The sequence below is a fragment of the Drosophila mojavensis genome, unplaced genomic scaffold (genome assembly GCF_018153725.1).
Source record: "Drosophila mojavensis isolate 15081-1352.22 unplaced genomic scaffold, ASM1815372v1 contig_136, whole genome shotgun sequence".
NCBI lineage: Eukaryota > Metazoa > Arthropoda > Insecta > Diptera > Drosophilidae > Drosophila > Drosophila mojavensis.
The window spans coordinates 14,174,846-14,185,484 of NW_025318667.1; the positions used below are offsets into that span (position 1 = coordinate 14,174,846).

Below are 10,639 nucleotides of genomic sequence, written 5' to 3' on the forward strand. Positions count from 1 at the left end.
TAGTCAGGAATGATTCGAAAGGGAGAACTAGAGAGAAAAGGTTAAGATAAAGGGTATTATGGCTCTATAACTCCACATATATAAGTAAACTGCTCAAGTATGAACGAGAGCCCATAGATACTATCACATTTAGCTTTGATTTAGTATGCAGAAATGAACGTTTTGGGTGGCATTAATATTTATCGAACTATTCATCGACAACACACGTCAAAGTTAATTTGGCAACTGCACAAGTCGTGGCCAGAGCTAAAGACGTGAAACAGTTTCGTTCTTCAATCCTATTTAATTTGTGAAACGTTCCAGTGGCTGAGCTATTAAATGATTTGAAATAGATTTGGCTAAGACATTTTATGTCGCATTCGGACACGCACAATGGAATCAATCACATGCTCATTCATTTAAGCTACTGCTCTATAAACGACTCATAAATCAATCAACTTTACTATGGTGTGGAGCGGATGGCTGGATGGCAAAAGATGTTCTTTTCTATTTTGAGGTAAAGTGAACGGCAGCCAAGTGGAACGGTCTGACTGGTCAGTCAACCAGTCGAGGCTTTTGCGGGGTTTGAACTTGCGTTTCGGAACGTGATTTGACTTGATTTAACTTGATTTGATTCGATTTGATTGTTGCGGCGGCTTATCAGCTTTTGGGTGTCCGCACGCTTCGATGCACTGCTGTTGCAGTTCGCAACGCGCCCGGCCACGCCCCATGTGCCGCACCGCCCCTCAGCCACAGTATCGATTCGCTGTGGCCCAGGGCCCCGTGTGCAGCGTACCTATCGTCTCCCTATCCAATTAGAACTGTGCCCAAAACGTGCAGAGCAATAAAACACATGGACACACGAACCGTTGCACACCTGGCCAAGTCTTTGCACCTTGCTCCACTGCTTGTTCTTACCCCACCCCCCGTCGAATACAGCGCACGCAAGGTCAGTGCGGCGCACGTAAGTATGCAACACATAATTTTCTCTTGAGTTCTTTTTCTTTTTCATTGCTGCAGCGCGAAATTGCAAAACGTCATTTCGTTTCAGTTTCAGTGTCTAACACGACGCCGCCCCCCGCCCACAGCCAACAGCCAACAGCCCACAGCCCACCGCCCCTCCGACCTACCCCTGCACAATCCGTGCCCGGTCGCCCGTGGCCCGTGGGCAACTTGCCACGGACATGGCGTCTCTTTGCATGCAACTTCTTTGCATTGGCCTCAGCAACATATTCCGTATCCTTGTGCTGTTGGCTCGCCTCCTCGCCTGTTTGCCTCCACGTGCCACGCCCACACTTGACGCCCCAGTTTTGACGCCCGAGCGACAAGCTAAAAATAGCGCGCCATACAGCAGCCAAGAGTTGACGGCTGCTCGAAGGCGTTGTGGGCGTGGCCAGTGAAGAGTTTGGCCAGCACTGTGGGGCGCACTCTTTGAAGTTGCGAAAGCGTCAGCTAGACGCTGACGCGATGTGCTGCCAGCCCCATAGGAGCCCTACGACCGAAAACCTAATCCCAAATCGAAAATCGAAAGTGTGCCAAGCACAGGCAAGAAGAAGCAGATGACGACGACGACAACGAAGAAGAAGAAGAAGAAGAAGCAGTAGTAGCAGCAGCAGCAGAGCAAATGGTAACACAATAGAAAATTGTGTCATAAAAACTTTTTCGATTGCGCGAAGCGACGCGTCGCGCCAGCAAAAATGAAACCAAAAAGGCAATGAATGAGAACTTGATGGGAAAGAAGAAGAAATAAGAGTCATCCAATAGTGGGACAGATCTCTCGAAACAATATTTAGACAAATTGTTCTCATGGGAGCTGCACTAACTCATAGTAGATGCGGAATTGTGAGCACGTTCGGTCAACATGGTTGGAATTAATTGTCATTGCTATTAGCATTATCGATATAATTAGTGCTATTTGGATTCATCTTAGCATTATAATTGATTTTCGCATTTGCATTAGCAAAATATGCATAATTTGTGTGTATATTAGTATTAGCATTAATACTGATATTAGCTTAATAGCAATTTGAATAGCAATCAATTTGAAAAACTATATTAGTTCATTTTTTCATTAGTATTAGCGTTTGCATTACTGCTGTCATTGTCGTTGTTATTGTCATTATTATTATTATTGTCATTATTATTATTATTGTCATTGTTATTTTCATTGCCATTGTCATTGTCATTGTCATTGTCATTGTCATTGTCATTGACATTTTCATTGTCATTGTCATTGTCATTGTCATTGTCATTGTCATTGTCATTGTCATTGTCATTGTCATTGTCATTGTCATTGTCATTGTCATTGTCATTGTCATTGTCATTGTCATTGTCATTGTCATTGTCATTGTCATTGTCATTGTCATTGTCATTGTCATTGTCATTGTCATTGTCATTGTCATTGTCATTGTCATTGTCATTGTCATTGTCATTGTCATTGTCATTGTCATTGTCATTGTCATTGTCATTGTCATTGTCATTGTCATTGTCATTGTCATTGTCATTGTCATTGTCATTGTCATTGTCATTGTCATTGTCATTGTCATTGTCATTGTTACCTCTCACTTTCTTTTTTCACTAAGGCATTAAAATAAGAATCGTAGATTTGATCCATTAGGTAAGATACTTAACAAAGTCGAATTTAATAATTTGCTAATATGTTATATGTATTTAAAGAAAAGTTAAATACTTTTCGTGTTATTAAAACTCGCTTTAAGGCAAATTAAAGCATTTATATTAAGATACATATGTTTGTGCAAGTTTCATGTCGAAATGCCTTTGAAAGAGTAAACGACAGCAACGGCCGCAGCTTTCATGGAAAAAGTTGAAAAAAACTTCAGAACTTTGTCTTGTGGTTGAGCTGATGATGGAAGACGCAGAAACGGAGAGTCGGAGAATCGGAGGCTGAAAGGAAGAACTTCAACATCGACATCGACATCCACTTCGACTTCGACTTTGAGTTCGGGTTCGACTTTGACTCGGGCACAAAATTGTGCTTTGTTTTAGTCGAGCTACCATATTTACTTGTCATGTGGCTAAAAGCAAAGGCTCACGCCAAAAAATATTGACACAGTAAGCAAGCACACACACAAACACACACACAAGCACATGAATAAGGCAAACAATGGGCCAAAGTAAGGCAAATACGAGGCACGACAAATCGCAGGCAACAACAATGGACGCCAGCAGCAGCAGCAGCAACGTGTGGGGAGGGGGGAGGGGCAACAATGGAAAGAGGGGATTGTAATAGTTTTACAGCGCCAGCCGAAAAGTATGCTGGGACTTTTGGGCACACGACTGGCTGGCGTCTACAGTTTGGCAGGCACTGTTGCTTGCTCCTTGCTCCTTGCTCCCTGCTGGCTGCCATGTGCTTTAATTTTTAATTATACGCCGCGTCGAGCACTTGCCGACTCCGTTAAAAGCTTGGCATGCCTCCACACAGCATCCCCACCTCCAATACCGCCCACTTTCCACCCCGCCTCCCCTCCCTCTGCTCCATTACAGCAGCGGGCAAAGTCATAAATTAATGCGTGGCGTGTTGTTGGCTATTAAAAGCAATGAGCAAGCGAGCGCATGTGAGCGTACAAGCTGCTTAGGCAGCAGCTCACACACACACACACACACACACACACACTCACGCATACACACGCACATTACGTATTTACATAAAGAACAAAATAAAGCAAAAGAGCAAAAAGCGAAGACCCGAATAAAAATTTACATATTGCGCACGTGCTTGACCGAGCGACGCTGAAAAGTATGCTACAAAAATAGGCGACAGGACGGCGGCAGCGCCAACAACGTCCACGCACAGTGGGTCAAACGCACTCACAGTTGATTGCATTGCCACCTTGTGCACAGCGCAGAGCATAGATCCTATCACTAGACTGAAACTCGAGCCTTGATGATTCAATTGCTCCAAATTGTCTAAGTAAAAAAGTTGAGCCACCCAGAAATCTGAGCTACTCTCAGCGCGCTGCGCTCTCCATTAGAGTGTGTGCGTGTGAGGCCAACAGCATTGACAGCTGTCAAAGCTAACATCTATTAATGGAAAAGTTGTAGGCTAAGGTTCTTGAATGTGGAACAAACATATAATAAGCATATACTAATTAATTAATTTAGTTTATATTTAAAATGCGTTTGCAAGTTTTAATTTCTGTGACTTCAAACTAAGCATTTTCTGTGAAACTACGTAAATTAAATACAGTCAAGTCTCGATCATTTGTACTCCGCTATATCGAAAATCGCGATAAATCGAACAAATTCTATTCCCTTGAAAAAATTCGATCTCGATATTTTGAATTTCTGTGTAAAAAAAAAAAAAAAAAAAAAAAAAACTGATCCCCTTGCCATTTCGAATTCTCGTGACTCGACTGCATTTTAAAAATTCTCTTAATTGATTTCTAATTTATTTCTTATTTGCAATATGTTTTTGTACTTTAGCCGGGTGTTTTGAGTTCCAGCTGAATCCATATATTTACATTATATAAATATGTCAGTCTCTACTTGGCAAGTCCCGGATTGGGATTAGAATATAATGCTACAAAACTCTATCGAAGGCTATGTAAGTCGAGTTAATCGACCTTACAATTGTAGAGGAACTAACTCACTCTCAGACTCTGAGCTGACTTTGTACAACAATTCAATTGAATTTGAGGTTATATCACTGGTTCTAGTCTAGAATTTAAAACTATATCAATATATCTTATACCGAACGGTCTTTAGTTAATCTATTGAGTGTATAACTCTGGCTATAGTCTAGAATTTAAAACTACATATATCAATATATCTTATAACGAAAGCTCTTTAAAAAATTTGACAAATTTGACCCATTTACAGCACTTTCATTCAATAAGCAAATGTTTCATTTAGCTCGTGAAATTAGTTGATCAGGCCCATGGTGCGGCGCCTCAAATGGCCCGGCTCAGCGCTATTCAAACTGTCGCTCTGGGGTTTGACAGGCGCTGTCGATCTATACACATGTGTTCGTGCCGCTGGGGAGCCGTAAAAGGCAGCCACTGGCTACGAGGGGGCGCGTCAGCTAAAGGAGGCGTGGTCATGTATAGACTGTTAATAAACATGTTTTGATACGGCAGCCGCAGCACCAGTGGCAGCGGCAGTGGCAGCGGCAGCAGCAGCAGCTTCGGCGATATCTTCGGGCCAAGCACTTAACACAAGGTCAACAAGGACAAGGACAGGACATGCCAAAAACGGCGGAGGTCAGCAGGTGGTCAGACACACGCCCACACCAAGTCACCATCTATGGCTTGCACCGGCATGCATGCAAGAAGTAGAATATGAAAGAGAGAGAGAGAGAGAGAGAGAGAGAAAAAAGCTATGTGGGATAGGAAATTGATGGAGGCGTCGCGCATTTAAGCAGGATGCAGGAAGCAGGAAGCGGCCGGTTAGCTGTTGAGCGCTAAGAGGAAACGGAAGGCAGATGGACTTTCAATATGGCCAACGGATATGGCCAACAGCCTGCAGCCAGCATGATTTGTTTTTGTGCCCTCGGCACACGTGACACGTGACAATTGTATGAACGAAAATATGCATGTACCAGAGCAAAACACCACACAGACCCCCTCCCCCCAAAGTCCCACAGGCCCACAGCCCCATAGCCCCACAGTCCCGCAATCCACGTTCGCATAAATATCAAGTCCATAAATTGCAAATATTTGTGGCCTCATAGCTTTGCAGGAATAGGAAATACGAAATACGAAATGAAAAGGCATATGAGGTCAGCCATATGGCAAAAAACATTTTCAATTCCAATTCGATTTGCTTGTAGTACTTGGTCTTGGTAGTACAGATCTTGGGACTTCCGCAAAATATGGAGAATTGCACACATACATACATATGTAGGCATGTCACTGAGTAGCGCTCAAAGTGCTTTTACCGCATAATCCATCAATTTTTATCTTGGCAAGCGATCCTCCAACTTTGTTTATAAGTCCCAAAGAGTTAAGGCAAATTTTGAAAGTCATTCGTACAAGTTAATTTCTGCTGTAGGCTGCTGTCTCTAACATGTCTGGAGAGGAATTAAGTGAACATTTCTTTGTCACTCTCCTTTACTCCACTTTTTGTCTCCCTGCCTCTCTCTCTATCTCTCTTTCTCTCTCTTTAAGCCAGTGCGACATGAAGCAACTCAATTTGGGCGTGCGTAAATTTCTAGCAGTCATCGCAGATAAATGGACAACCGAATTCCGTAGGTTACATTGCCACCTCCTGCTGTTGGCTGCCCAAGCAGCTGCCGCCAGTCGAAGCCTCCTAATTCGTCCCAATTCGTGGGACCCAATCTCATTGGCCAAACTGATTGATTGGCTTTTGGGTTTTGGCTCATGCTGGAGCCTCGCCGCATGTGCTTTTGGCTCTGGTTATGCAATAAATATACATGTTCGATTCAGCTGGGGCAAGGGTAACAGTTAGTCTAGGCGCTTGAGCCTCGGCTCGGGTCGCCTATGTAGACGAATCAGTCAAGCAATAAGCGTGGGCTACACTTCATTAGGCACAACAACTGTCGCACACAGACACACACACACACATACACGCACGCACCGAACACATTTACGAATGTCATATTAAATATGCAAAAAGAAATCTAAAACGTTTACTAAGTGAATGCAATGCGGCTGCGATACCCTGTAAACAGAAGTGAGAGTGAGATAAAAAATGAATGGGTGTGATAGTCAGAAAGAGCTATAAATATCTAATATATAATATAATTATTAATATATCGACTTAATTTATTTATTAATTTGATAATTAATTTATCGACTTTGCTATGTAGACAGAAATGCTAATGAGACAAGGGAAGGGAAAGAAAAAATTCATTAAATAACACACTTTATCTATATCTACATTCTTCTCTTCGATGATATCACAAATGAGGAAATTTCGATTTTTAAAGAAATTCGAATAATTAAATCATAAATGAGATATTTATCAGTTATAACCAGTAGAGAGATCTCAAAAGAGAATTTGAATACTCAACATATAATATTTCAATCATACACATCATAATTCTTAGCTTCGATAATATGGGAGATTAAAAAAATCGATTTTTATCGAAAAACAAAACAAATAGAGATCGGGTTTGATATCGATTCGCCGTAATAGGCCTGGTACTCAACTTTTATAGCATTTTCCATTTTTCCACTACCAATCGATATTTAACGACATAAATAATTATGATAAATATCTGGTATAAGTTATATATAGACTAATTGTGTATGGAATATGAAGTAGTTAATTAGATATCAGCGTTGATATCGATTTCCTCTACAGTTTTTGTGACATTTTCCACATTTCCATTGAATATTCTGGATGATTAACCATATTTGATTATTCTGGAATATTATCCTTATAACCATTAAATATTCTAGAATATTATTCGACAAATCATTGAAATTTCTTTTTGCTGATTTTGAACAAAAACTTTTCGATATCCCCAGTATCCTGCCAAAAACGAAAACATATTGAAAAGGGATATAGAGACTTCATATGCCGCTTCAAAAACAATGCAATAATGCAAATCAACTAACCTCATTTCAAGTGTTAATCTCTCAGTCAGATGCTGACGGGTATGTAAATACGCAGAATAGCGGGTTTTGCAGGCAATATGAGAGCAAATATACACCAAGAGAAACAAATGGGAAACGAGAAACGCCAACAACAAATTTTCATGCTGTTGCTGTCACAAGAGTTGGCTTTTTTTATTTTATTTATTTATTTTATGTTAACAGTAAAATAGCCTATCAAAAGAAACAACATACACACACACGCACGCACGCACACAGACACCTCGCCTTCCTTTCCACATGCACGGTCCCTACTTGCTTGACCCATCATCCAGTTTCTGTCTCTCTCTCTCTCATGCTGTTGTTGTTGCCCATAGATGTGCTTGTCATTTGGCTTTTGCTTTTTCTTCTTTACTTTTTTTTTTTTGTCACTGTGTTTGTCACACTTTAACACACACAGACACTCACACACGCAGGCGCCCTTTTTTGCAATTGCTTTAAATATTTAAGTAGTTTTCAGTTTCAGTTTCCTGTTTTATTATTCTCTCATTTCGCTAACCCACACACACACACACACACACACACACACACACACTCACACACACACTCACACACACACACACACACACTCACACACATACTCACACTTGTAAGTCTGGCTGTGTGTGTTTGTGTCACGTTGCCTCTCACTCAACTGCGCTGCTGGCGTCGCTGCCGCTTTATTTGCCTGCTGTCATTCTTCTGCTTTCTCTAGTTCTTCTGCTTCTTGCTTTTACTGTTAACCCTTTTGTATTTGTTAGCCACGCAACATTGGCGCACTTCATTCAGCTGCAGTGGCTGCCAAACTGTACGCGTGTGGTGCGGTTGACACTTATGCAACCGCAACGCCGCTGCACCACTGTCTACGTCGACGTCAACGGCGTCGTTGGTTGCGACTCTCTTTGATTCTTTGTTGCTGTTGCATAGTTTTTGGCTGCACTTGAAAAAGCAGCAGGCGACCAATTGTTGTTGCTGTTCCTCTTGCTGACATAATTGTGCTCTATGCGTGTATGCATATACATATATACATATATATATGTATATCTAAATATATATAAGTGCCTCTGTGTGTGTGGTTGTCATTCCTTTATGCCTTAACAACTGACACACATTTCAGCTAACTACAACAACAACGAAAGCAGTCGAAGTTTTTGCTTTGTATCTTGCTTACATTTTTTGCTCAGCGTCGCCGCCAGCAGCGACAGCAGCAGAACTCTCTAAGACAACAATTACAAGTGTGTTTATGCCTCTCGCTCGCACATTCACGCAATGCGTAACTTTCGCACATTACGCTTGGCGTCGCCGTCGACGTTGACGCCGCTTTTAGCGGCGAATTTCAAAAAAAAAAAAAAAAAAAAATGAAGAAAAAGTAAAAAGAAGCAGGAGCAGGCGAACTCAACTTCATTACACAATACATGAAGTACTCAACCAAAAGAGAGAGAGGCAGAGTTCTCTGTACGTTTGTGTGTCTGCCTGTGTGTGTGTGTGTAAGTTAGCGGCAATGGCTCTTTAGTGATTACCTTTTGTTGCTGTTGCTTTTTGATTGCTTTTATGTGGATAATAATAATGTATTCCTTTTTGCTTTGCTTTGCTTTGCTCTTGCCTGGTTCTTCCTTTCTTGTTGTGCTCTCGCTGTCTTCCACTTGTTTTGGTTTTTCCTCTATATTTTTGTGTTTATTTTTTTCTTTGCTTTTTATATTAATTTTGATTACTTGTAACGCGTATTTCGCTTTTCACTTTGTTTTTTACTTTCCACTATAAACATAAATATAATAAATTTAAAAATTTTAATTTATATATATATATATATATATATATATATATATATATATATATATATATATATATGTATATATGTATAACTATGCATACATATATATGTATATACATACATATACATATGTATATATACAATTTATTATATTTTTACACCGCAAAAAAAAGTATGCAAATATTGTGGGAGTGTAACGGGAAAAGGGTTCGGCTATGTGCAACAATTGCCGACTTAAACGTGGATTTGGCCAGGTTTGCAGGCTTCAAGTCCGCGCCACTTTTTTGGTTATTCTGTTTTATTTGGGTTTTCTTTTAATGTGTTTTCAAAAAAAATGTATAAAAAAATACAAAAAATTTTAACCTAGTGCACAAGAATTGAATTTTTCTTATTTCTTTTTATTTTATTTTATTTTTTTTATTGGGCAACGCTTTCAGTGTAGGAATTCGCTTGAGAATTAGCTCAAATATGTTGCGCGCGGCTACGCACCTAAAAGTAGACTACGAACCCGTTACGAACTCGAGCGGCGTCGAGCACAAACGCTTTGTCCTCAACTCGCTCTCGCGCTCTCGGCCGCTCTTTGAGTCGCGCGCCCACTCTCTTTGAATGTGGATGGAACAGCTGTAGGCAAAGCTGCAACTCAAGCTCAAGCTTGAGCTGTGCTTTTCGGTAGCTTTCGCCAGCTGTTCGGTCTGGTTTGCAACCACTCAACGAAAGCTCAGCTTGCGCTTTTTCTTGACTAGCTTTGAGGTAGCTCCATCTGGTGTTTGTCAGCCAAAACTTGCGCCTGCGTCACTTTCGTTTTCCCACTTGTGTTTTCCCTTTACCTAGGGTGGGTTTTCGCTTTGCATTGGGGTGGCAAAATAACCTCAAACCAGGTCCCGAATCTGCTGTCCAGTTCCAAGAGACGCGTAGGCGGCAGCAGGCGTGCAGCTTGGCCAATACACCGATTAAAGATTCATCGATTACCGATTACTGCGTGTGGCACCTGTGGCAGCTATCTATGTAAAGTTATATATGTAAATGTAGATAATATATAAATATGAGTAAAAAGCCGTGTGAAAATTACTATTTAAATTGATCACTTAACACTCAGCAGCGATCTTAAAACAAACAGTAATTGATCGCACGCAAAACAAAACACGGTAAATATACATATATACATGCATGCAGACGGACATACAGAAACGCATATCTACATTCCTGTCGACATACTTACAGACTCACAGGCATACATACATACATACATACACACATGCAAAAGAAACCATATGCAACAAACACAACACTCAGCAGTCGCAACAGCAGCGAAATCAAGAAGAAAAACAACAAC

At 40.9% G+C, this 10,639-nt stretch overlaps 1 protein-coding gene across 17 annotated transcripts in view; it reads right to left on the minus strand.

The window, feature by feature from the left end:
• The window catches only part of LOC6583813 (potassium voltage-gated channel protein eag), a 67,244-nt gene extending 57,424 nt beyond the window's left edge, over positions 1-9,820 (minus strand). For 16 of the 17 annotated variants that reach the window (XM_044007814.1, XM_044007802.1, XM_044007812.1 and 13 more), the window contains exons 1-2: positions 9,670-9,819; positions 9,056-9,290 (exon numbers count right to left, since the gene is read on the minus strand). The gene's annotated coding sequence lies outside the window, so the exon portion shown is untranslated. Of the gene's footprint in view, positions 1-9,055; positions 9,291-9,669 lie in introns of all 17 variants that reach the window. The other variant, XM_044007780.1, reaches the window with a different exon arrangement.
• Between the last annotated feature and the right edge of the window lie 819 nt (positions 9,821-10,639).